This window comes from Hemitrygon akajei, chromosome 10, assembly GCF_048418815.1.
Source record: "Hemitrygon akajei chromosome 10, sHemAka1.3, whole genome shotgun sequence".
Lineage (NCBI taxonomy): Eukaryota > Metazoa > Chordata > Chondrichthyes > Myliobatiformes > Dasyatidae > Hemitrygon > Hemitrygon akajei.
The window spans coordinates 16,576,779-16,604,351 of NC_133133.1; the positions used below are offsets into that span (position 1 = coordinate 16,576,779).

General features: G+C 43.6%; 1 protein-coding gene across 1 annotated transcript in view; it reads right to left on the reverse strand.

Annotated features, from left to right (window-relative positions):
• Positions 1-27,337, reverse strand: part of LOC140734175 (circadian locomoter output cycles protein kaput-like) — a 139,908-nt gene extending 112,571 nt beyond the window's left edge. Inside the window, exon 1 of the mRNA XM_073057816.1 lies at positions 27,066-27,337. The gene's annotated coding sequence lies outside the window, so the exon portion shown is untranslated. The remainder of the gene's footprint in view (positions 1-27,065) is intronic.
• Between the last annotated feature and the right edge of the window lie 236 nt (positions 27,338-27,573).

Sequence of the window (27,573 nt, forward strand, 5' to 3'; positions counted from 1 at the left end):
TGCACTGCATTTTCTCTGTAATTGTAAATGTAAAACTATATTCTGCATTCTGCAATTGCTTTCTCCTTGTACAACTTTGATGTACTTAATGTTTTGAAATGATCTGTATGGATGGCGTACAAAACAAAATTTTATACTGCATCAAGGTATATGTGACATTAATAAACCAATTACCAAAAAAATTTAAAAATAAGTCAATCAGACATGATGGAATGATGGAGCAAATTCAATGGGCCAAATAACCTAATTGGGCTCCTATGTCTTCTGCTTTATGTCTAACATTAGCTCTGTTTTTCTTCCCCACAGATGCTGTCTGACCTGCTGAGTGTTTCTGGTATTGTCTGCTCCTATTTCAACAATTTTGCTTCTTTATTCTTAGAGAGTTTTAATGAATGTGAAGTATTTTTTTTCCAGTTAACGCAAAGAGCTGACAAATTGAACATTACTCAAGCAGCGGGGAAAAGAACATTCAATTAGTATCTCAACCACCTTATGCCTGGGAGCTTTCTTGTCCTGTGAGACTACACGGTTGCTCAAAAAAACACTTTAAATGTGGCACTTCAATTGGTTAGAACATCCTTAAATGTTTCTCAGACTTTTAAAAATAGATTTTGTAAGTGATTAAATCAGACTCGGAACATGTTGCCTTACAGACAGCTAAAACCAGGCTGAGGGCATGTTTCTTTTTCAGTAGATCTTTCTCTGAAATAAGGTGATTTCAATTATGATTTTAAAAGCTTAAGATGTCAATCCTTAACCATAAGATCATAAAACATAGGGGCAGAATTAGGCAATTCAGATCATCGAGCTTGCTCCACCATTTCATCCTGGCTGGTCCCAGATCCCAGTCAAACCCATACACCTGCCCTCTCATCATATCCCTTGATGCCCCAACTAATCAAGAATCTGTCCACTTCTGCTTTGAATGTACCCATGGACTTGGCCTCCACCAATTCATCACCCTTTTGCTGAAAAAAATTCCTCCTTACTTCTGTTCTAAAAGGCCATCCCTGAATTCTGAGGCTGTGTCTTCTTTTTCTGGATATCCTCAGCAGGGGAAACATTCTCTCCACATCCACTTTATCTACTCCTTTCAACATTTGGTAGGTTTCAATGAGATTGCCACACACTCTACTAAATTCTAGTTAGTACAGGCCCAAAGCTGCCAAATGCTACTCATATGTTAACCCCTTCATTCCCAGAATCAGCCTCGTGAACCTCCTCTGGACTTTCTCCAATGACAACATGTTCTTTCTGAGATATGGGGCCCAAAACTTCGACAATACTCCAAGTGCTGCCTGACCAGTGTCCCATAAAACCTCAGCATTATCTCCTTGCTTTTATATTCTATTCCCCTTGAAATAAATGCCAACATTGCATTTGCCTTCTTTACCACAGACTCAACCTCCTTGGAGTCTCGCATGAGGACTCCTAAATCCCTCTGCACCCCTGATGTTTGACAATCCTTCTAATTGTTATACTAGGTGAAGTTGCACTTTTTATTACAAAATCACACACTGACTAGTGGGAATTCTTTGTTAAGAATGTTGCATATAAGTTCTATGTTTTCTGTGGGGCTGTGTAAGGATACAAGCTGCCAGAGAAACTGTTTAGGGCAGGTACAATAACATTTAAAAGACAGGTGGACAGATATATCCTCCTAGAGGACCACAACTTCTTTGTAGGGTTTGCAGGCTTGCATGCCTCAATGACTTGCAGAACTATGCTGTCAGGAGTCAGGGCTTTATGTTTTGGCTGTTGATAGGGTCACCCATGTCAAACTGGTCAAGAGTAGAGGACAGACTAAGAGTGGTCCACCGGTCCTCCAGTTTTGAATCTTCAGCTCAGGGCTAACAACCTTGATTGGTAATACAAAATTGTTACAGAAAAATCAATGAGGAATCCTTCTACATCTGAGTGCAACGGTATTCCTGAGTCTCCACCTGGGATTTGCATGACTGACAGCAGCAAAAACTGAGAGGAAGCTATTGACATGATGACGGAAGCCCTGAATACCGCCAGAGATGGAGGACCTTCCTTGCTGCCCTAAATGCCAGCGGCAAAATGGGCAGTAAGTAAGTAGGACTGGTAGCATGGATAGGAAAGGTTTAGAGTAGGAGATCCCAACATTTTTTATGCCATAGACCCCCTACCATTAACTGAGTGGTCTATAGACCCCAGGTTGGGGACTCCTGGTTTAGAGGGATATGGGCAAAATGGGATTATCTTTGGATACTGTTGGGGAAGACAACTTACTAGAGGGAGGCATCAGTCACTTGATCTCTGGCACTGAGTCTGTCTCTATGGCTCAGAGGGAAGGAGGGAGAAGATGAATGGTGTAGTGATAGGGGATTCCATAATTAGAGAAGCAGACAGCAGAACTATGGGTGTGAAAAAGGTGCCCAGATGGTACGTTGCTTTCCAGTACCAGGGTCAGGGATGTCTCAGATCGGATCCATTGCATTCTGAAACAGAAGGGTGAACAGCCAGAATCGTGGTACATATTGATACCAATGACATTGGTAGGAAAAGGGAGGAGGTCCTGAAGAGAGAATATAGGGAGTTATGTAGAAAGCTGAGAAAAAGGACCTCCAGGGTAGTAATCTCTGGATTGCTGCCTGTGTCAGGTGCCAGTGAGGGTAAAAATAGGATGATACAGCAGATGAATGTGTGACTGAAGAACTAGTGCAGGGGCTAGGATTTCAGATTTCTGGATCATTGGGATCTTTTCTAGAGAATGTCTGACCTGACCAAGAAGGGCAGGTTACTCCTGAACCCAAGGGGGACCAATCTTCCTGCAGGCAGTTTTGCTAGAACAGTTGAGGGTGGTTTAAACTAATTTGGCAGGAGGATGGGAACCAGTGTGACAGGGCTGAGGATGGGGTAGTTAGCATACAAGTAGATGCTGTGTGTAGTGAGACTGTGAGGAAGGATAGGCAGATGGTCAGGCAAAATTTCAGTCAATGGGATGAGTTGAAGTGTAACATGGGGGCAAAATCGAAAAGGGTGATGAATACAGGACTGAAGGTATTATATTTGAATGCACACTATGTATATGGAATAGGTAGATGATCTTGTGGGCTGGATGGTGGTGTAGTGGCATTAGCACTAGGCTTCAAGGCAGATGGTCCTGAGTTCAAACTCATTCGGGTCCCAACCTGGGCAGCAGTAGTATTTGCATGGAATAAAGGCCTGGCAATTTGCTTCCGTATCTTGCCATGAAAACCCTTTGGACCCTATGGTCCGTGAGGTCACAAAGCGTCGGACTCGACTAAACAGTTGAGCAACAAGATGATCTTGTAGCACAGTTCAAATCAGAATCAGAATGGAGCTGGCTGAGCTTACCACGGTCTGCAGCTTTTCCCAATCCTGTGCCGTGGCCCCTCCTGACCAGATGGTAATTCTCCTCAGGCTCTTAATGAAATATATCCACTGTCTTGTCTTTGAAACTGCTTCAATATGTTGGCCCAGTATAGATCTTCAGAGATGCTGACAGCCAGGAACATCACCTACTAGACCTATCCTTACCTCCCTCTAACCCCATTAAACCAGTTGTCTACCCTATACCCTTAATCATTTCTGATAAAGATTATGACCCGAGATGTCGACGATCCCTTTGCCTCCACAAGTGTGTCCTGACCTGCAGACTCCCTCCAGCAGTTTAAAATTGTTTTGTTCCATATTTTAGCCTCTGCAGTCTCTTCTGAAAACAATGTACGTTTATTTTGAATAAAACCCCCAAAACTTGCAGATGCTGTAAATCTGGAGGCAAGACTAAATATGCTGCAAACATTGAGCAGAGAAAGACCCTTCCTCAGAACTGGGAAAGAGAGGGAAAAAGCTTAAGTTGCTGAGATGCTCTTTAAGGGATGGCTAGGTCAATGGCTGAGTGGCTTTATGTTCCTGAGTGTCAACAATCTCCAATGATCTGTCCAGGGTCCAACACATTGATGCAATGAAGAAGGCATGTTCACAGCTCTACTTTGTTAGGAGTTGGAAGAGATTGATACATCACCAAAGACTCTTGCAGATTTCCCTAGGTATAGATGTTTCTGATTGCTATATCCAATGCACAGGATTGCAAAAGGCTGCAGAAGTTGTAGACTCAGCTCCATCACGAGCATAACCATTTCCACCATCGAGGACACCTTCAAAAGATCTTCATCTTCACTCAAGAAAGCTGTATCCATCATTAAGGACCCTCACTGTCTGGGACATGCCCTCTTTTTGTTGCTACTATTAGGGAGGAGGTAGAGGTGCCTGAAGACTCACACTTCTTAATTCAGGAACAGCTTCATCCTTTTCAACATCAGACTTCTGAACAGTCTATAAACCCATGAGCACTAACTCATTATTCCTCTTCTTTACACTATATATTTATTTTGTAATTTATAACATTTTCTCTCACACACGCTCTCTCTCTCCTCACCCTCCCCTCTCCCTCCCTCTACCCACCCCCTCTGCCTCGCTACCTTGCTCTCAACCCGTCTTCCACTTCTTCCCTTCCCCTTAATCCCTCCTCTTCTCTCTCCCTTTCACTTTACTCTTTTTTGGACAGTGTTTTTTAATTACAGTAATTCAATCCCTTTAATACTCCAACACTCACTGTAAAGTTACCAGACAGAATACAGTTCTAAGCCGTGCTATGAGTTGTTACTTTCGCTCTACCAAAATTAGAACATGGTGACCAAGCTACCAAAAGCTAACCAAAAGTTTGATCAGATATTTTAACAAAATCTTAAAACAGACATTGAAAGGCTTAGTGATGGATTTGCAGAGCTTAGACACTGAAGTTATGGACACCAGTACAGGTGTGATTGTATTTGTGAATAAGAATAGGTAAAGAATGAGATAGTGTGGTGAACTAGATATACCTGTCTGGACTGCTCCTGTGGCTCCTCCCACAGACCCCTGCTGACTGCTCCTGTGGCTCCTCCCACAGACCCCTGTATAAAGGCGACTGTGGCCTGTTGCCCTGCCTCATTCCCCAGGATGTAGTGTTGTTCATTCTTCCAGTCAATAAAAGCCGATACCTCGTTTCCTACGTCTCAGCGTGAGTTATTGATGGTGCATCAGATAGGGATTCAGAGATTCACAACACAGTAGTAATGACAGAGGGTTTGAGAGATTTTCTGTAATGACAAAGGGATTGAGAGATTCAACAATACGGTAGTAATGACAAAGGGATTGAGAGATTCACTGTAGCGACAGGGACTGAAAGATTCACAATATGGAAGTAGTGCCAGAGGGATTGAGAGAATCATAACACAGTAGTTAGGGAGCCACAGAGAAGTACAGAATAAAAAAAGCCCTTCAACCTATCTAGTCCTTGTCTAAACCCTTTTAAACTGCATAGTGCTTTTGACCTGCAGTGGGACTATAGCCATCCATATCTCTACTATCTATATATCTATCCTAACTTCTCTTAAATGTAGAAATCACATGGACCACTTGTGCTCGCAGCTCATTCCACATTCTCATGACCCTCTGAGTGAAAAAGTTTCCCCTAATGTTCCCGTCAAACTTTTCACCTTTCACCCTTAATCCATGACCTCTGGTTGTAGTCCCATTCAGCCTCCGTGGAAAAAGCCTGCTTGCATTTACCCTGTCTGTACCTCTCATAAGTTTGTGTACTTCTATCAAATTTCCTGTCAATATTCTACATTCAAAAGAAAACAGTCTTTACATACACAATCTTTCCTTTTAACTCAGGTCCTCCAGACTCCGCAACATCTTTGTAAATTTTCTCTGCACTCTTTTAACCTTGTTTACATCTTTCCTGTAGAAAGGTGACCAAAGCTACACACAATTCTCCAGATTAGGCTTCACTAACATCCTATACAATTTCAACACAACATGCCATCTTCTGTACTCAATACATTGATTTATGAAGGCCAATGTGTCAAAAGCTTTCTTTACAACCTTATCTACCTGTGACACCACTTTCAATGAATTATAGACCTATGTTCCACCGCACTCCTCAGTGCCCTATTGTTCACTCAGTAAGACCTACCTTGGTTGGTCCTACTGAACTGCAAAACCTCACATTTGTCTGCATGAAAATCCATCTGCCATTTTTCAGCCCTGATGCAGATCCTTCTGCAAGCCATGATAGCCTTCATCATTGTTCATTACACTCACACGCTAGGTGTCATCTGTAAATTTGTTGATCCAATTATCATCCAGATCATTGATATACTGTAGATGACAAACAACAAAGTACCCAGCACCGATCCCCGCGGCACACCACTAGTCACAGGCCTCCAGTCGGAGAGGCAACCCTCTACTACCGCTCTCTGGCTTCCCACACACAGCCAATGTCTAATCGAATTTGCTACCTCATCCTGACTGCCAAGCGGCTGAAGCTTCTTCACCAGCCCCCCATGCGGGACCTCGTCAAATGCCTTACCAAAGTCCATGTGGACGAGTGCGTGGATGTCAGCGAGTTAGACCGGCAGGAAGGATTTAAAAAGAAGGCAGCTTTATAGAGCGGGCAACAGAGTAGAGGGAGTCAGAGTAGGAGGGCCTTTGGCAGTAATGTGTCAAGGCGAGGTAAGTTACTTGTGAAGAATAGGAATAGGAAATATTTCTGTGAGGACGGTGTTCTGTACAAGGTGTCAGATGTGGGATGTCTGAGAGACTCCCAGCTTCGCGGATGGCCAAATCTGTGTCAGGTGTGTCGAGCTGCAGCTCCTTAGGGACTGGGTTAGGGAACTGAAGATGCCAGTAGATGACATTTTGTCTGGTCAGGGAAAGTGAGGAGGTGATAGAGGGGAGCTATAGGCAAGTAGTTACACTGGGGCTTGGAAGACAGATAGGTGGGTTACAGTCAGGAGAGGGAAGGGCAAGAGTCAGATACTACAGAGTACCCCTGTGGCTGTCCCCCTTAATAATAAGTACTCCTGTTTGAGTACCACTGGGGGGACGACCTACCTGGGGAAAGCAACAGTGGCCGTGCCTCTGGCCCTGTGGCTCAGAAGGGTAGGGAAGGGAAGAGGAAGGCAGCAGTGATAGGGGACTCTATAGTCAGGGGGTCAGACAGGTGATTCTGTGGAAGCAGGAAAGAAGCACAGATGGTAGTTCGCCTCCCAGGTGCCAGGGTCCGGGATGTTTCAGATCACGTCCATGATACCCTGAAGTGGGAAGGAGAACAGCCAGAGGTCGAGGTACATATTGGTACCAACGACATAGGTAGGAAAAGGGAGGAGATCCTGAAAGCAGACTACAGGGAGTTAGGAAGGAAGTTGAGAAGCAGGACTGCAAAGGTAGCAATATCGGGATTACTGCCTGTGCCACGCGACAGTGAGTATAGGAATAGAATGAGGTGGAGGATAAATGCGTGGCTGAGGAATTGGAGCAGGGGGCAGGGATTCAGACTTCTGCATCAATGGGACCTCTTTTGAGGCAGGCACGACCTGTACAAAAAGGATGGGTTGCATTTGAATCCAAGCGGGACAAATATCCTGGCAGGGAGGTTTGCTAAGGTTATTAGGGAGTGTTTAAACTAGGATTGCTGGGGGGTGGGAACAGAACTGAAAATATAGAGGAAGAGGTGGTTAACCACAAATAGAGAAAGCTTGTAGGCAGTGCGAGAGAGAGGATAGGCAGGTGATGGAGAAGGGATGTGCTCAGACTGATGGTTTACGATGTGTCTATTTTAATGCAACATCACGAACAAAGCAGATGAGCTTAAAACATGGATCAAGAGCTATGATGTTGTGGCCATTACAGTGACTTGGATGGCTCGAGGGCAGGAACGACTACTTCGGGTTCCAGGCTTTAGATGTTTCAGAAAGGACAGGGAGGGAGGCAAAAGAGGTGGGGGCGTGGCACTGTTGATCAGAGATAGTGTCACAGCTGCAGAAAAGGAGGAAGTCATGGAGAGATTGTCTACCGGTGAACAGGATTAAGGAAAACCCCAAGGCACTCTACAAGTATGTGAAGAGCAAGAGGATAAGATGTGAAAGAATAGGACCAATCAAGTGTGACAATGCAAAAGTGGTACCGGAAGAGGTAGAGGAGGTACTTAATGAATAATGAAAAGGACCGTAGGGATTGTAGGGATAACTTACAGCGGACTGGAAAGCTTGGGCATATAGACATTAAGAAAGAGGATGTGCTTGAGCTTTTGGAAAGTTGGATAAGTCACCGGGACTGGACAAGATTTACCTGAGGCTACTGTGGGAGGCGAGGGATGAGATTGCTGAGCCTCTAGCAATGACATTTGCATCAGTGGGGGTGGAGAGATTCTGGAGGATTGGAGGGTTGCAGATGTTGTTCCCTTGACCAAGAAATAGGGTAGAGATAGCCCAGGAAATTATAGACCAGTGAGTCTTACTTCAGTGATTGGTGAGTTGATGGAGAAGATCCTGAGAGGCAGGATTTATGAACATTTAGAGAGGCATAATATGATTAGGAATAGTCAGCATGGCTTTGCCATGCCTTACAAGCCTGATAGAATTTTTTGAGGATGTGACTAAACAGGTAGAGTAGTAGATGTAGTGTATATGGATTTCAGCAAGGCATTTGATAAGGTATGCCATGCAAGGCTTATTGAGAAAGTAAGGAGGCATGGGATCCAAGGGGACCTTGCTCTGTCGATTCAGAACTGGCTTGCCCACAGAAGGCAAAGAGTGGTTGTAGACAGGTCATATTCTGCATGGAGGTTGGTGACCGGTGGTGTGCCTCAGGGATCTATTCTGGGACCCCTTCTCTTCGTGATTTTTATAAATGACCTGGATGAGAAAGTGGAGGGATGGGTTAATACATTTGTTGATGACACAAAGGTTGGGGGTGTTGTGAATAATGTGAAGGGACATCAGTAGAATGCAAAACTGGGCTGAGAAGTGGCGGATGAAGTTGAACCCAGATAAGTGTGAGGTGGTTCATTTTCGTAGGTCAAATATGATGGCAGAATATAGTATTAATGGTAAGACTCTTGGCAGTGTGGAAGATCAGAGGGATCTTGGGGTCTGAGTCCTTAAGACACTCAAAGCTGCTGTGCAGGTTGACTGTGTGGTTAAGAAGGCGTATGGTATATTGGCCTTGATGAACTGTGTGATTGAGTTCAAGAACTGACAGGTAACACTACAGCTAGATAGATAGATAGATAGATAGATAGATAGATAGATAGATAGATAGATAGATAGATAGATAGATAGATAGATAGATAGATAGATAGATAGATACTTTATTCATCCCCATGAGGAAATTCAACATTTTTTCCAATGTCCCATACACTTATTGTAGCAAAACTAATTACATACAATACTTAACTCAGTAAAATTATGATATGCATCTAAAATCACCCTCTCAAAAAGCATTAATAAATAGCTTTTAAAAAGTTTTTAAGTAGTTTACTTAAATACATTGAGTCCTAACCCTGGCACTTTAACATATCTTACTCCTGGCGGTTGAATTGTAAAGCTGAATGGCATTGGGGAGTATTGATCTCTTCATCCTGTCTGAGGAGCATTGCATCGATAGCAACCTGTCACTGAAACTGCTTCTCTGTCTCTGGATGGTGCTATGTAGCTGATCAGACCCCACTTGGAGTACTGTGCTCGGTTCTGGTCGCCTCACTACAGGAAGGATGTGGAAACTATAGAAAGGGTGCAGAGGAGATTTACAAGGATGTTGCCTGGATTGGGGGGCGTGCCTTATGAGAATAGGTTGAGTGAACTTGGCCTTTTCTCCTTGGAGAGACGTAGGATGTGAGGTGACTTGATTGAGGTGTATAAGATGATGAGAGGCATTGATCATGTGGATAGTCAGAGGCTTTTTTCCCAGGGCTGAAATGGCTAACAAGAGAGGACACAACTTTAAGGTGCTTGGAAGTAGGTACAGAGGAGATGTCAGGGGTAAGTTTTTACTCAGAGAGTGGTGAATGCATGGAATGAGCTTCCGTCGACAGTAGTGGAGGCGGATATGATTGGATCTTTTAAGAGGCTCCTGGATAAGTACATGGAGCTCAGAAAAATAGAGGCCTATAGGTAACCCGAGGTAATTTCTAAAGTAAGTACAATTTCGGCACAGTATTATGGGCCAAAGGCCTGTATTGTGCTGTAGGCTTTCCAAGTTTCCATGTTTCTATCCTCTGCCTTGCCTTCATTCACTTTTCTATTAACTTCTTTGAAAAACTCTATAAGGTTGGTTAGACATGACCTACCATGCACAAACCCATGCTGACTGTCCTTAATCAGTCCATGTCTATCCAAATGCTTATGTATCTGGTCCCTTCGAATACCTTCCAATAACTTTCCCGCAACTGATGTCAGACTCACTAGCCTATAATTTCCTGCTTCTGTTTCGAGCCTGTCTTAGAGTGGAACAACATTGGCTATCCTCCAATCCTCTGGTACCTCACCTGTTGCTAAGGATGTTTTAAATAGTTTTGCCAGGGCCATGGCAATTTCTGCACTTGCCTCCCATAGAATCCGAGGGAACATCTTGTCAAGCCCTGTGGATTTATCCACCCTGATTTGCCTCAGGGTAGCAAACACCTCCTCCTCTGTAATCTGTACAGGGAACAAGTAGTACTGATAGAGGGACTGAGAGATTCACCGTACAGTAGTAATGACAGAAGGATTGAGAAATTTACAATACAGTAGTAATGACAGGCATTCAGAGATTCACAATACACTAGTAGTGACAGAGTGATTCAGAGATTCACTGTATTGTGAGTCTCTGAATTTTTTTGTCATCTCAGTTCTAAAAGGGTGCCTTTTTATTCTGAAGCTGTGTCTTTGGATTCTCTACCATCCTGCCAATGGAAACATCTTCTCTATATTTCCTCTTTCCAGACCTTTCAGAGTTCATTCGGTCTCCAGGAGATCCCTTCACGTATTGAGTGCAGGCCCAGAGCCGTTGAAAAGCTGATCCACAGCACTTCTTGCTGCACTGCACTACCACTTGGATTCTGTTCTTAATTTACTCAATATGAAAATGTTGGATTCAATCTGCAGCTCAACTGCAGCCTGGACGGAGAAACTGGGCTGTTGTCTCAGGCGATCCTTCTCCCTCCATGGAGGCTAACTAACTCGTTGAACGTTTCTGGGATTTTCTACTTTGATTTCAGACACCCAGTATCTGCTCATTTAACATGGGGTTGCACAAATTGAGCCCCGTGATAGTGCAAACAAGAATTTTGCTCATTAATTCTGTTAATTTGCATTGACACAAATTAATCTGCTGCTGTTATCAATTTCACATTATTCTGAGGCTTTGACTGGCAGCCTTTCAGGAAGAGCGTTGCTATAAGTGAAATCCGTAAATTCGTGAAATGCTTTGAAAATTTGAATTTAAGCTGGTTTTAAATATTCCAGACTTTTTGATTTTTCAGGTTCTTAATAACTACAGTAAATCACATTTATATGACAGTTTTAAAGTCGTAGGTCATTGGGCAGAAGATACAAAAGCTTGGGAACAAATACCACCAGGTTCAAAGAGAACTTCCATCCTACTGTTCTCTAGAACAGATTTCCCAGCTCTGCTACAAAGAAGGTGAAGACTTGACTCTCAGTCTACCTCAATAAGGTCTTTTCACTGTACTTGCCTAACTGGACTGCACTTTCTCTGTAACTGTAACAATACAGCAGCATAATATGTAAACTCAGGAATCACTTTGAAAAAACAGAAGCTAAGATTGTTTTAATTATTTCAGATTGTTAGCATCAGCAAATTACATTTATATTGCAGTTTTAAAGTTGCAAAGGTTCCTAAGGATCAAAGCCTGAAGTCCTTGCAAGGACAGTCCAAATAACAGCAATGCTGGCTAAACTAAAACCAATCTAGAGGGACAATAATATCGCTCTCTGATCCAAGTTGAAACTCCTGCATGCACTTTATGGTCTCCATCTTCCTGTATGCATGCCAGTCACAGACTTTGACAGCAGAACTACAAAAAAAAAAGATCCAGGCAGTAGAAATGAGATGCTTCAGAAGACTCCTCGGCATCTCCTATACAGATCATGTCGCAAATGACAAAGTATGAAGAACCATCACCCAGCATGAGACACTATGAAGTCCACAGTAAAGGAGAGGAATCTGCAATGGTATGGCCACTTCACAAGATCAAGTGGACTCTCAAAGACTATTCTTCAGGGAACGGTGCAGTAAAAAGAAAAAGGGGCAGGCAGAGGAAAAAATGGACAGACAACATTGCAGAGTGGACCGGAAAGAGCATGGCTGCAACCCAGGCGCTCATCCAGAATCAGAATCAGGTTTATTATCACCGGCATGTGACGTGAAATTTGTTAACTTAGCAACAGCTGTTCAATGCAATACATAATCTAGCAGAGAGAGAGAGAAAAATAATATAATAATAAAATAAAAACATAATAAGCAAGTAAATCAATTACATATATTGAATAGATTATTAAAAATGTGCCAAAACAGAAATACTGTATATTTAAAAAACTGAGGTAGTGTCCAAAGCTTCAGTGTCCATTTAGGAATTGGATGGCAGAGGGGAAGAAGCTGTTCCTGAATCGCTGAGTGTGTGCCTTCAGGCTTCTGTATCTCCTTCCTGATGGTAACAGTGAGAAAAGGGCATGGCCTGGGTGCTGGAGGTCTTTAATAATGGACACGGCCTTTCTGAGACACTGCTCCCTAAAGCTGTCCTGGGTACTTTGTAGGCTGTGCCCAAGATGGAGCTGACTAGATTTACAACCTTCTGCAGCTTCTTTCAGTCCTGTGCAACAGCCCCTCCGTACCAGACAGTGATGCAGCCTGTCAGAATGCTCTCCACGGTACAACTATAGAAGTTTCTCAGTGTATTTGTTGACATGCAAAACTGCTTCAAACTCCTAATGAAGCCACTGTCTTGCCTTCTTTATGACTACATCAATGTGTTGGGACCAGGTTAGATCCTTAGTGATCTTGACACCCAGGAACTTGAAGCTGCTCACTCTCTCCACTTCTGATCCCTCTATGAGGATTGGTATGTGTTCCTTCATCTTACCCTTCCTGAAGTCCACAAATAGCTCTTTCATCTTACTGATGTTGAATGCCAGGTTGTTGCTGCGGCACCATTCCACTAGTTGGCATATCTCACTCATGTACGCCCTCTCATCACCACCTGAAATTCTACCAACAATGGTTGTATCATCAGAAAATTTGTAGATGGTATTTGAGCTATGCCTAGCCACACAGTCATGTGTATACAGAGAGTAGAGCAATGGGCTAATTAAGGTTTGCCAGTGTTGATCATCAGCGAGGAGGATATGTGATCACCAATCCGCACAGACTGTGGTCTTCTGGTTTGGAAGTCGAGGATCCAATTACAGAGAAAAGTACAGAGGCCCAGGTTCTGCAACTTCTCAATCAGGATTGTGGGAATGATGGTATTAAATGCTGAGCTATAGTCGATGAACAGCATCCTGACGTAGGTGCTTGTGTTATCTAGGTGGTCTAAAGCTGTGTGAAGAGCCATGGAGATTGTGTCTGCCATTGACATATTGTGGCAATAGGCAAATTGCAATAGGTCCAGGTCCTTGCTGAGGCCGGAATTCAGTCTAGTCATAACCAACCTCTCAAAGCATTACATCACTGTTGATGTAAGTGCTATCGGGCGATAGTCATTAAGGCAGCCCACATTATTCTTCTTTGGTATAATTGTTGCCTTTTTGAAGCAAGTAGGAACTTCTGGCCATAGCGCTGAGAGGTTGAAAATGTCCTTGAATACTCCCGGTAGTTGGTTGGCACAGGTTTTCGGAGCCTTACCAGGTACTCCATTGGGACCTTCTGCCTTGCAAGGGTTCACTATCTTTAAGAGAGTGAGAGTTAACTGGTGCAGTGCTCATCTGTACAGTGCCCCTATGACCCAGGGGGGCTGTGGCATCTGTAGCCATAACGGTTCCTTCAGTTTGTCATAGCCAAGGCTGCTAATGGGGACAAATTCCCACTACTTATAAATGCTCCCGATGGTGTTGGCCTAAAATAGCCTCTGACAACCAAATCCAGCTCCTGGCCTTCACGCGTGGCTAGGCTAATCTGCCAGGTGGAACCGCTTCTACTGACAGGACAGGGGAAGGGGCAAAGGTAGGTTACTAGCACTTTAAAATCAGTCACTTTGCGCAGATAGGGCTCGTCAGCCATGGTAGGAAGCTCATCTAGAAGGAAAACTCTGATCTCAAACCTCCGCTGCCTTGTGGCTATACTCACTCATGGGGAAGGCTTTGGGAGTAAAGCCTGAGAGAAAAATCTGGAGCTGGAGTCTGTAAGGTAGTCCAACGTTTAGTTCCATGCTGACTGGCATCTCCTGTGATGCTGCTGGTGCCAAACTGTATTGGACTCTGCTGTTCCTTTGGGTTCATCAGATGCATGAAGAGAGAGAGCTTGCTACCTGGGCAACAGCTTGCTCTCCATATTGTACAGCCCAGGCTTGCATATCTAGACAGCTAGGATGCAACATCCAAGGTTGGCCCTGGCTGACAGAGGCTTTAGAGAAAGTTGTAAACCATTTGAAGGCACTTCACAAAAGAGCTTCCACATAAAGGTCCTGCCAAAGGGTTTTGGCCTGAAACGTTGACTGTTTAGACTTTTCCATAGATGCTGCCTGGCCTGCTGAGTTCAAACAGCACTTTGTGTGTGTTGCTGTCACATAAAGTGTGTGGCGGGCTCACATAAGCTGATGATCAAGACCATCACTGGAGAGGTAGACCTTAGAAAGCTGAAGGAGATAAGCAGAGAGGCCGAGAGAAGGAACTCCACCATTTTGAATACTGATGGTTGGAGACACCATTGGATGCACTGGAGTCATTAATGTTCAGGATGGTCAAGAGGACAGAATGAGAGGAGCACAAATACCTTGGAGGATTGCAGATGTCACAAAGGGAAGGAGGAGAAGAAGATCAGGCAGCAATTTGAAGGAAATGCTGAGAATTACACAATCGAACTGTTATTCATTAAAGAAGTCACGGGTACAAAGTTCAAAATAAATTTATTATCAAAGTACATATACGTCACCATATGGTACCTTGAGATTCATTTTCTTGCAGGCATTCACAGTAGAACAAAGAAACACAATACAATCTATGAGAAACCACACACAAAGACTAACAAGCAAGGCTATTGCGTGATAGAAACTTGTTGCCGTAGTAACTGCTGAAAAATCAGATTGAAATTCTGTTCAAAGTTCTCTAAACATCCCTCACATTCTCATTGTAAAGGCTGAGCTACTCAACATTTAAATGAAATTTTAAAAAAAGTGATCACATGGTTCATAAAATTTAATCTTTCTCCATTTCTTTTTATTCGCCCATCAATCTCTCTACTCTGACCTCAGTACCACTGACCTCCTATTGAAAATGTTTCATTATGGGGAAGGACTGGATAAAAAGCAGCTCTTTTCTATAGAGCAGAAGAGCCTAAATGAAAACATAACTGAAATAATGAGCGGGACACGGCAGCAGTTAGGGTAACACTTTCTAGCGTCCAGTTCCTGCCGCTTTCTGTAAGGGATTTTCATGTTCCCCCTGTGACAGTCTGGGTTTCCTCCAAGTGCCCTTACCAAAGATGTGTTGGTTAGGCTTAGTGAAGTGTGGGCATGTTACTTTGGCACGGGAAATGTCACAATACTTGAAGGCTGCCTCCAGTGCTGATGCACCATCAATAACTCTCAGAGACGTGAGGCGAAATATTGGCTTTTATTGGCTGGAAGAAAGAACAAGCAGCAATTCACCACCACACTGCATCCTGGAGACTGAGGCCGGAGCTGTGTCTCCAATTGCCTTTATACAGGGGTCCGTGGGAGGAGCCACAGGAGCAGTCAGCAGGGGGGCGTGTCCAGACTGGTATATGTAGTTCACCACATTCACCCCCCCCCTTTGTTTTAAAAGAGAGTCCCCATGGGGTGAAGTTTCTTACAAGTATATTTACAGGTTAAGTCTATCAGGTGGTCGAATCTGTCGCTACGATCTACGTAGCACCGGCTGTGATTGCACAGGTGCCGGTGGTGATTGCACCGGAGACGGTGGTTGCGCTGGTTCCGGCCTGACTGGAGGTGTCAGCCCACTAGGCGTCAGTGATCCCTCATGCATGTGCGAGGCGCCTGGTATATGCGTGTGCGAGACGTCCGGTATAGGAGTATCGTGAGGAGTCTGTGTAGGGCTTGGTGTGCGCCGTGTCACCTCGGGTACAGGGTTCATAGTTACCGTGGAGTGTTCGGGGTAGTGGTCTGTTGCTCCTGCGGGCGCCAGGTCGCGGACGGAGACCGTGTCCTCCCACCCATCAGGTAAGACCACGTAGGCATACTGGGTATGCATGTAGTAGGTGAACCCTCTCGACCAGCGGGGAGTATTTATTGCTCCTCACATGTTTCCGGAGCAGCACTGGCCCTGGGGATGTCAGCCAAGCCGGTAGGGTGGTCCCAGTGGCAGACTTCCTGGGAAAAGAGAATAGGCGCTCATGAGGGGTGGCATTGGTGGACGTACATAACAGGGAGCGGATAGAGTGGAGTGCCTCGGGGAGGACCTCCTGCCATTGAGAGACCGGCAACCCTTTTGACTTAAGGGCTAAAAGTGTGGCCTTCCACACTGTGGCATTCTCCCTCACCACCTGTCCATTTCCCCTGGGATTATAGCTCGTGGTCCTACTAGTAGCAATGCCCCTAGCCAGCAGGTACTGGCGCAGCTCGTCACTCATAAGGGAGGACCCTCTATCACTGTGGATATAGCAGGGATATCCGAACAGAGTGAAGAGCTGGCAGAGTAATTACACTATTTACTATTGAGTGAATAAAAAGTATGTATTTCCCTTAGTTGACTGGTCAAAAAAAATCAAGAGAATGTCTGAATACAGATGGCCAAAGTCACCAGAGCTTCAGAGGTGGCAGGAAGGTCCTGGGTGACCAGCTCACCTTTGATGTCTTTGGAGAGGCCATTCAGGAAGCTGTCATACTGTGCCTGCGAGTTCCGGCCGCTGGAGGTGGCTAGGGTCCGGAACGCTATGGTGTAATCTGACACAGCTCTGCACCCCTGGTGCATGTGCAGCATTTCATGGGCAGCCTCTCTCCCATGTTTGGAGCGATCAAACACTTTCCTCATCTCCACAGAAGATAACTGAAAACTACTGCAGAAAGGGGAGCCTGCCTCCCAGACGGCTGTTCCCCATTCCCTCGCCCGACCGGACATTTGGGTGATGACGTAGGCTACCTTGGCTCGATCAGTCGGAAATGTTGTTGGTTGCAATTCAAAAATGAGGCTGCACTGGGAAAGAAAAGAGTGGCAGGTACTGGGCTCACCCGAGTACTTTTCTGGAGGAGGCAGGCAGTGCTCTTGGACAGGAGGAGTGAGCGAGAATGCGGAGGGCGAGGTGAAAGATGCAGTCGCAGAATTTTGATGGGCTTTCTGGGAAAGCCAGAGTGATTGAGTCTGGGCCACAAGATCGGCTACATCGGCAGAAAGCGACTCCACTGCCCTGAACAGGGAGTCCAGCTGGTTCTGGTGTCTCCCCAGCATCACCCTCTGTTGTTCCAGGACAGCTCTCAGATGAGCAGGGTCTGCTGGATCCATTCTGGCCAGATTGTATTGTTAGGATGCTGGAGCAGGGACCCAATTGCAGACCCAGCACTGTGCACACAGTGATATTAATTGAGTAACGAATCCTGAGGTGCAAACATAGTCAGTGTCAAAGTTCAGGCAGAGATCAAAACATCCAGAGAAATCCAAAAACCAGAATCAGGAAACAGGCAGAGTCAGTATTCAGACTGACACAATACAGATACGAGTGCTGGAGCAGCTCAGGAAAATTCACTGGCACAATCTGGCAACACACGGGATTGAACCACACTGAGCAATAAACAGAGAGGCAGATGATAGGTGGAGCACAATGAGACGTGGGTGGCAGCAATACAGGTAATAATGAGAAGCAGATGAGAGATGGAGTACTCAGTAATACAGGGGCCGGAGTAGAGCAGGAGTGGGGACAGGGCAATACAAAACCAGACTGACAGCTAGGGGGAAACACACAAAAAGACAGAGTTCAGCTGGAGGTACTGACAGAGGAATGGATTTAAAGTAATATATGGAAGAATTGATAGGGAGGAAGTTTCCTGTCATGGAGGAATCTAGGACCAGTGTGCACAGCCTCAGAATACAAGGATGTTCCTTCAAAATGGAGATGAGGAGGAATGTGGTGAATCTGTGGAATTTATTGCCAGAGATGGCTGCTGGGTATTTGTAAGGCAGCGGTTGATTAGTAAGGGTGTCAAAAGTTATGGGGAGAAGGCAGAAGAATGGGGTTGAGGGGGATAATAAATCAGCCATTATGGAATAGTGGAGTAAACTCAATGCGCCAAATGGCTTAATTTTGCTCCTATGTCTTATGGTCTAATTGGAGGGGAGATGAGGAAAATTTATTTTACAAACAGTATAGAGGAAATCCAGAACTCGCTGAGGCAGAAAGCCTCATCACAGTTAAAGTGTCTGGTTGTGTACTTGTAGAGCTCTGACCTGCAGGGCTGCAGATCCATTGTGTGAATGGGATTTAGCAGGGTAGATGGTTCCTCACCTCCACACACTCAATGGCATAGCTATCCTATTACTCCATGGTCTCTCTCGGTCGTTCAGGGGAATAAGAACAGGACATGGAGTTTAATTATGAGCTATTGAGTTGAATGTATGGAGTGCTGAGTACAGGGATAGTGTCATTTGCCTTAATATTCCTCAGCATTCTAACTGGCTGCATTACCATCTGGTATTTGGGGGGGGCGGGGCTACTTCACAGGATCGAAATAAGTTGCAGAGAGTTGTAAATTCAGTCAGCTCCATCATGGGTACCAGCCTCTGCAGTATCCAGGACATCTTCAAGGAGCAATGCCTCGATAAGGCTGCAACCATCATTAAGGACCCCCATCACCCAGGCCATGCCTTATTCTCATTTCTATCAAACAGGAAGGAGGTACAGGAGTCTGAAGGCACACACTCAATGATTCAGGAACAGCTTCTTCTCCTATGCCATCCGATTTCTGAATGGACATTGAACCCATGAACATTACCTCACTATTTTTTTATTTTTATATTTTTGCACATCATATTTCATTTAAATATTTGATATTTATGTATACTTACTCTAATTCAGCTTTTCTTCCCCGTTATTATGTACTGCATTGTACTGCTACTGCAAAGACAACAAATTTCACGACAAATGCCAATGATATTAAACCTGATTCTGATTCTGAAAATTCTCTGCACTGGATAAATAAACAATTCCTCAATTGTAATTTTACTTATCGATTCCTGCCAAAATAAACTGCTTGAGATTTAGCATCAGGGAAACACAAATCCAATTCAATACATTGTGAAGATCAAAGTGATTGTTTAACATTTTATTCCTACCAAATAATTCACATAGCATTCATTCATATTTAAAATCTGCGAGAGTAAGTAACTGTAGGCATGACAATTTAACATCAGTCTCAGACAAGTGACTTATCCACTGCCTTTTCAGATAAAATGCTGTCATACTGACAAATGAAGCTCCCATTTAGTTGTTGTAGAGCGCAGGATACTTAATGTAGAGTCTTGTAGGCTCAGCCAACTCCACCATTGGCACTAGACCCCTCCGATTCCACCCCCCCCCCACCACGATTGAGGATGTTTTCAAAAGACTGTGTCTCAGGAAGGCAGCATACATCATGAAGGACCCTCACCGTCTAGGGCAGGGATTCTCAGCATTTTTTACACACGAAAACACGAGGAAATCTGCAGATGCTGGAAATGCAAGCAACACTCACAATATGCTGGTAGAACACAACAGGCCAGGCAGCATCTATAGGATCCAAAGGGTCTCGGCCCAGAATGTCGACTGTACTTCTTCCTGTAGATGCTGCCTGGCCTGCGGTGTTCCACCAGCATTTTGTGTGTGTTGCTTGCATTTTCTTACACATAGAGCTTTACCATTAATCAAGGGGTCCGTGGACCCCAGCTTGGGAACCTTTGATCTAGGGTACACTCTCTTCTCATTACTATCATCAGGGAGAAGGTACAGGAGCCTGAAGATGCACGTTCAATGTTTTGGGAACAGTTTTTTCCCCTCCGCCATAAGATTTCTGAACAGTTCATAAGCGCTTGAACACTGCCTCACTATTTTGCTCTATTTCTGCATTGTTTATTTTTTAAATATATTTCTTATAATAAATTACAGTCATTTTTCACACACTGCATTGCACTGCTGCCGCAAAACAACAGATTTCACAACGTAAGTCAGTGATAATGAACCTGATTTTGATGTTGTTCTTTTCCACTGTTACGATCAGGAACTGGATTTTTTAATTTCCCAGTTGACATCCCAAAGTAATCCTTATTCACAATTATATTGATAACATTGCCAGGTATGTTCTTCAGAATGATACATGTACAAGTGACATGTAAAGAATTTAGCATAGTGGATCATAATAACAAGAGGGCAAAGATTCAGAATCAGCGGTGAGATATTTGAAAGGGACTTCAGGAGTTGCTTCTTCATGCAAAGAATGGTGGGTATTTGGAATGGACTGCCAGAAATAAGACCATAAGATATAGGAGCAGAAGTAAGGCACTTGACCCATTGAGTCAGCTATTCCATCATGGCTGAATTATTTTCCCTTCTTACCCTGCTCTCCTGCTGAAGAAATTCCTCCTCATCTCTATTCTAAAGGGACGCCCTTCTATTCTGAGGCTGAGGCTGAGGCTATTCTCTGGCCCTAAACCCCTCCCACTAAAGGAAACCTCCTCTCCACATCCAGTTTATCTGGGTTTTCAATATTCAATAGATTTCAATGTAATCACCTCTCATTCTTCTAAACTACAGCGAGTGCAGGCCCAGAGTCATTAAACACACCTCCCAAGTTAACCCTTTCTTTCCTGAGATCATTCTCATGAAGCACTTGAGGAAATAATTGAGAGATATCAGTTGTTGGAAATTTGTGTTGATGACATATGATGTTATCTGTTTCAATTATTAAAATTATAGCCTTAACTTTGCTTATGTAAACAGTGAGATGATGAATTTAAGTGATAATAATCTCCAATGAGATAGGAAACTTTGTGGTTGCATTCTAGGTCCAACAACCAGCTAGTGAACTCTGGAAATAGTGCAAATGTCATCTGGGTTAATTAAGTTCAATCATTTTAAGGTTCTTGAATCAAGGCCAGCATTGGCAATGATTAACAGGAATATACTTTATTAGCATTAAAGAATGGGGACAAGCTCCTACTACCTATTAAATTCTCCCAGTGGTGTGCATCTCAGATAGCCTCTGACAACCGAGTTAGGCTCCCAGCCCTCACGTGTAGCTTAGTTACAAAGCCCGGTGGAACTCTTTCAACTGACAGGAGAAGGGGCAAAGGTGGGTTACTGCACTACAAAAACATCGCTTTGGGCAGCTGGAGCTTGTCAGCTGTGGTTAGTAGCTCATCTAGGAGAAAGAAAACTCTGATCCTAAACCTCTGTTGCCTTGCATCTATACCCACTCACGGGGAAGGCTTCAGGAGTAAACCCCTTGGAAAAATCTGGAGCTGGAATCCCTAGGGCAGTCCTACATTGTTCAACACAGACTGGCAACTTTGGCGACGTGGCTGAGGCAAAATTGTATCAGTCTCTACCGTTCCTTTGGATTCATCAGCTGCGTGGAGAAGGGGAGCTTGCTACATGGATAACAGCTTGCTCTCCATATTGTTCCTCCCTGGCTTGTGTACCCTGTAGATAGCTGGGTCAGAACATCCATAATCAACCCCAACCAATGGAGGGCCTCAACATAAAAGGAAGTCCCTTAGCTCACCAATTCCTTTAAGGAGGGAATCCTCCCATGCTCTCAACTCTGGCCTGTTGTGACTCTTAAACCCATAGCAATCTGTTTGAATAAACCCTCCAAAATGCCCCTGAAAACCACTTACTCTGAGGCCAATGAGGATTAGGAGTATGGAGACATGTGAATCTCTTCACGACTATAAGAAGATTAAAATCTTGTTAATCTAGCTAGTTTGGCCAGGCTGTGTCTTTATTTCTTGGAACATAGGAGAATAAGGGGCAACTTCATAAAAGTGTTTAAAATTTTGACAGGCATAGAAAAGATGGACAGTAACAATCTTTTCCCCAGGGGAAGGGGAAACTAAAACAAGAAGACATAAATTTAAGGTGAGGGGGGAAGATTTAAATAGGATCTCAGGGAAAGATTCTTCATGCAGAGGGAAGCGGATATATTTAAACAGCTGCCAGAGGAAGTGGTTGAAGCAGGTACAATAGTCATCATTATCATTATTTGCCATGTTGTATGACACGGACAATTATAATCTTTGACCATAATTGTTCTTGGCAATTTTTTCTACAGAAGTGGTTTGCCATTGCCTTCTTCTGGGCAGTGTCTTTACAAGACAGGTGACCACAGCCATTATCAGGACTCTTCAGGGTCCCAATGAAAGGTCTCGGCCCACAGGGTCGACTGTTTACTCTTTTCCATCGATGCTGCCTGGCCTGCAAAATGCTGAATTCCGCCGGCATTTTGCGTGTGTTGCTCTTCAGAGATTGTTTCCCTGGAGTTAGTGGTCACACAACCAGGACACATGATACGCACAAGCTTCTGCCATGGCTTCATGTGACCCTGATCTGGGGGGGGGGGGGGCTCAGTAGTTGCTACACCTTGCCCAAAGGTGACCTTCAGGCTAGTGGAGGGAAGGAGCACCTTGCCCCTACTTTGGTAGTGAAGTATCTCCACCCCACTTTCCAAGGCATAATAATATCATTTAAGAACCACTTGGACAAGTACATGGAGGGTTAGAGGCTGCGGGGGGTGGGGGGGGGGGGGCGGGGGGATAGAATTAGAATCAAGTTTATTATCACTGACATTTGTCATGAAATTTGAAATTTGTGGTTTTGCAGCAGCAGTACAGTGTAATACATAAAATTTACTATAAATTACAATAAGAAATGTCAGCTATTCAAAACCCTCCACAGATACTGCCTGACCTGCTGAGCTCCTCTGGTAGTGCATTTTTGTTAGTATAAATATGACCTTATGGTCTGTTGGAAGTACAAAGTCTCTGCAAAAGTTCTAAAGTTCCAAGAGGAGAAAAAAAATCACTGTATTTTTATAAACCACACCAGAAAGTGTTGTAAGCTTAAAGCTGCTGTAAATCTTAAAATAAAAAAAGAACTTTAAATACACAGCAGACAGGGAGTATTTGGGAGGGGGAAAAGCAGAGTTAATGGTTCAGGTCTGCAGGGTGGGGAGACGAAATCTGAACACTTTTGAAGATACAGGGTGGAGAGAGCACGTGGGATGTGTGTGATTGGGTGGGTACAGAGGGAGATGAATGATATAGCTAGTACTGGAACCAGGGGAGAGCGAGCGCTGAAGGCTGTTTAATCACGCCTGATCTGAATGGAGGAGGTGTAACTACAGGAGATGAATGAGAACAGAGGAAACAAAACACACTTCCGGAACTGTACGATTCCCAGCATAGCAGTTCCTTCTCTCCCTCTCATACTCACTCCATCCCTCTTCCCTTTTCCCTCCTTCCCTTTCTCTTACCTCCCTGCTTCACACACTCCTTTTCTCTCTCCCTCATCTTCTCACTCCCCCTCCTCCCTTTCTGTCACCTCCCTCTCCCACTCTCTCCCTTCCACTTTCTCCCTTTTCTGTACCTCCTTTCTCATTCCCTCATAATCTCTTTCTCTACATCTTTGTTCTCTCCTTCCCTTTCTCTTCCTCCTTCCTTTCACTCTCCATCTATTTCTTTGCCCCTCTCTCTCACTCTCTCCCTTTTCTTCCAATGCTCTCCTCTCTCTCTTTCTCTCAGTACTTCAAAGCATTTTCCTTTGCCTTCAACAGCATTTTCACCTATCAATAGTTGACTCTGAGGCTGTGCCCTCTGGTCCTAGCCTCCCCCACCACTGGAAACATCCTTCTCTACGTCCACTCTATCTAGGCCTTTCAATATTCGATAGGTTTCAATGAGATCCCTTCCTTGTTCCTTTGGTCAACTAAACTAATCCCTTCTGCCTACAAAATATTCATATCCCATTTCCCTCACATTCCTGTGCCTATATAAATGTCTCTCAAAGGCTTTTACCACCACCCCAAACATACGTATTCCAGGCACCCCCCACTCTCACATCCCCTTTGAAATTACCCCCTTTGACCTTAAATTCATGACTTCTAGTATTAGACATTTCAACCCTGGGAAAAAGATCCTGTCTGTCTACTCTGTCAACACGAGTGAATCTGCAGATGCTGGAAATAAATAAAAACACAAAATGCTGGCAGAACTCAGCAGGCCTGATGAAGGGTTTTGGCCCGAAACGTCGTCACTACCTCCTCCCATAGATGCTGTCTGGCCTGCTGAGTTCTGCCAGCATTTTGTGTTTTTATTTCTGTCTACTCTGTCTCTGCTTTTCTTGTGTATTTGTTCATCTCATGTCCTTGATATTTAGTGCTTATTTATTTATTATTATTCTTTTTAACTTTTGTATTTGCACAGTTTGCTATCTTCTGCACTCTGGTTGAATGCCCAAGTTAGACAGTCTTTCAATGGTTCTGTTATGGTTATTATCCTATAGATTAATTGAGTATGCCCACCAGAAAATGAACCTCAGGGTTGTATATGCTATATGTGTACCTTGATAACAAATTTACTTTGAACTTTTGAATTACCTTCGTTTTCATATAGTTTTGCAAAGATATTGAGAAAATATATTCCAAAGATCGGAAAAACATAGAATCAATGTTGTAGAAAGAGGCCATGCTATCAGAGAAAACACTGTTCAAAATAATCTCTCTTCCCACTTCTTGGTTCGTACCCATGCAGAATAGAGACCAAAAAAATCAAAAGGATAAAAATTCTCAGGTTCTGAAATTGGAGAAAAAAACAGAAAATGCTGGAAAAACTCAGAAGGTCAAAATCTGTGGAAAGAAGAATAGTAAATGGCTTGGGTCACTGGCTAAGAGAGGGATACATTTTATATGAAATAGTGATTGATGTTTTCATATATATTAACATTAATATTGTTTTCGTATAGTTAACCCTAAATTTGTAAATGAATACACAGTGCAGAATTATGGAAGAATTTAGTTAGGAATTTTGTGTGGGGACTATACACACCAAAAATACTTAGTGGGACTCCACAGTAACATATCACATTGGATATTATCCTTATCTAAACAGTGGGAAAAGTGATATTACTGACGTCTTTTAATACACCACCATCTAGGCAACTCTGCCCTGCATAGCCCCAAGCCCGGCTGCAAAAGGAGGAGGGTTGGGCATGGGACTAGCAACGCCATCCTGCAAGAACTAGTGCTACAGAAAGGGCATCGGAAGCTCCTAAGACCTCATCTCTGGGAAAGGAAGGATCTTTGATGGGCTACAGGACTGCCCCAGGACAGAGGATTCTGGCGAGCTGCTGTCAGTGGTCTTTGTCCCAGCAGGGGTGATAGGCTTAATAAGGTCATGCTCTCTTCTAGGTCATGGTGTAGGTCATGCTCTCTTCTTGTTGATGCCTTCAGGAAGGAGGTACAGGAGCCCTCAGTCCCATACCACCAGGTTCAGAGACAGTTATTACCCTTCAGCCTTCAAGTTCCTGAAGCGATGTGGCTAACTTCCCTCACCTCAACCCTAAACTGATTCCACAACCTGTGGACTCATTTTCAACTACTTACAGTCTCTGTATTATTTGCTATATTTTATATGCACAGTTTGTCTTCTTTGTGCACATTGGTTGTTTGTCAGTCTTTGTTTGTGTGTAGTTTTCTATAGATTCTAGTGTATTTCTGCTGTGAATGCCTGCAAGAAATTGAATCTCGAAGTATTATATGGTGACATATATGTACTTTGATAATACATTTACTTTGAACTTTGAAATGCCGACATATCTAAAATGGCCAAAGATGTGACAAGATTTAATTTCAAACATAGAGAAGGGTAATAAAATAACACCAATTACCTGGCACAGAGAGTGGTCCCTGGACAGAAATGTGTACAGAGAGAAAAGTGAAGACATTTAACAGGAAGGTGTGAGAGATGGTATTTCCTACATTTCATCCTGACCAGACAGATGTGATATTATTTTACAATATTATCACAACGTGCTGCCAGCTTCAATAATCAGACCCTACACCATTTCATTTTGAAAGGGAACACAGGTAGGAAACACAAAGAAGTTTCTTCTGGAAATGTCACAGGTTCTACCTGCCTCTGCTAAACACAACCTGCGGTGCTGCCGAAGTCCTTTCCCCTGCACCTCGGACCGAGTGGCCCACCTCACTTTCCACTCTTACTGAACTCGGTGATGTACAGTGAGCTGATTTATCGCAGGAAGTGCCAGCGACATCTCGAGTACCTGCAGAGGCGATGATGAGTTCAGTGACATTTGGTTGCAGTTACTTAACCACTCACTGACAAACACCTCCTGACAAATCGACTACACTGATACGATGAATAGGGATGCAGAAATGTTAACTGGGCACGATGGAGGCTTTCAGCAAGGGTAACCTGTCCGAGCTCACTTGTTCATTCCCACAGTGCCTTTCACTGGCGCAATACATTACTCTACACATTACATATTGGCGGTTTGGCTGGTAAGAGAATTTCCATTGCCAATTGTATGTTAACTTACCTCATGATCAACCAATCCCCCTTGAACTAATTCATTCTAAACTTATATAGCAGAAAACAAGGCAGGGTCTCTTTGAAGTTGTATTATTCTAGTTCTCCCTTTTGAATATCAATCTGTGTATAAGGCAGTTTATGGGTTTGATTAAATATAAAAGTAAGGGCTATATATCAAAACACCAATGTAACTACAAATGACATGGCTAACCAGCCAAAAGAAAAAACACTGCCAGTTGATGAATTGTATAAATTACAGCAGAAAAACAATTATATTGTATAGAATATTTATTGTTTTATTATAATGTGATGCTTATAATTAGCCAAGTATTGAAAGTAAACTGAAAATAACTTATTATTTACCAGCATTCTAAGAACCCTATTCAGAAGCATAGATAAAATGAAGCTACCTTTAAAAATGCTTTTTATAGTATGTTCTTTAAGAATATTAGAGGAACTGACATGCAAGTAATTACATACCTTATACCCGATTTCTTTTATTGGAGTTCAGTGGTCGTGGGGCTGGACATCATTCTTAAAGATTCACTGTTCTAAGCCACATAATCCACCACAATTTCACAGTGAAACATAATTGAGGTCCACAGTGAATGTCAACAAGCCATACATTTAACCTCTCGTCACCAACAGAGCTTTAGAAATGAAGCTTTTGCAAGTCTAAAATCAAGACTATTCATTAGTGCAACTAATTCTTCGGTGAGGATTCTGTCTCAGTCCCATCCTCCTGCAGTCACGCAAAAAAATAGGGTTGATTGTCTGTTGGCAAGCTACACCGAAAGTAGGTCAATTCAGCAGCTCAGCTGCCTAACAACACGATCATTAACAACTCGCTTCACAGTTCATAAATCAAAATGGGAAAACATTACAAAATATTCATTTCAAAATTAGCAAATGTTCATGTGCTTTTTTGTTAATCATATAAAGTGTTTGCCTTCATGAAGTAGAGAAGCGTTTAGCTGTCATCATTAAA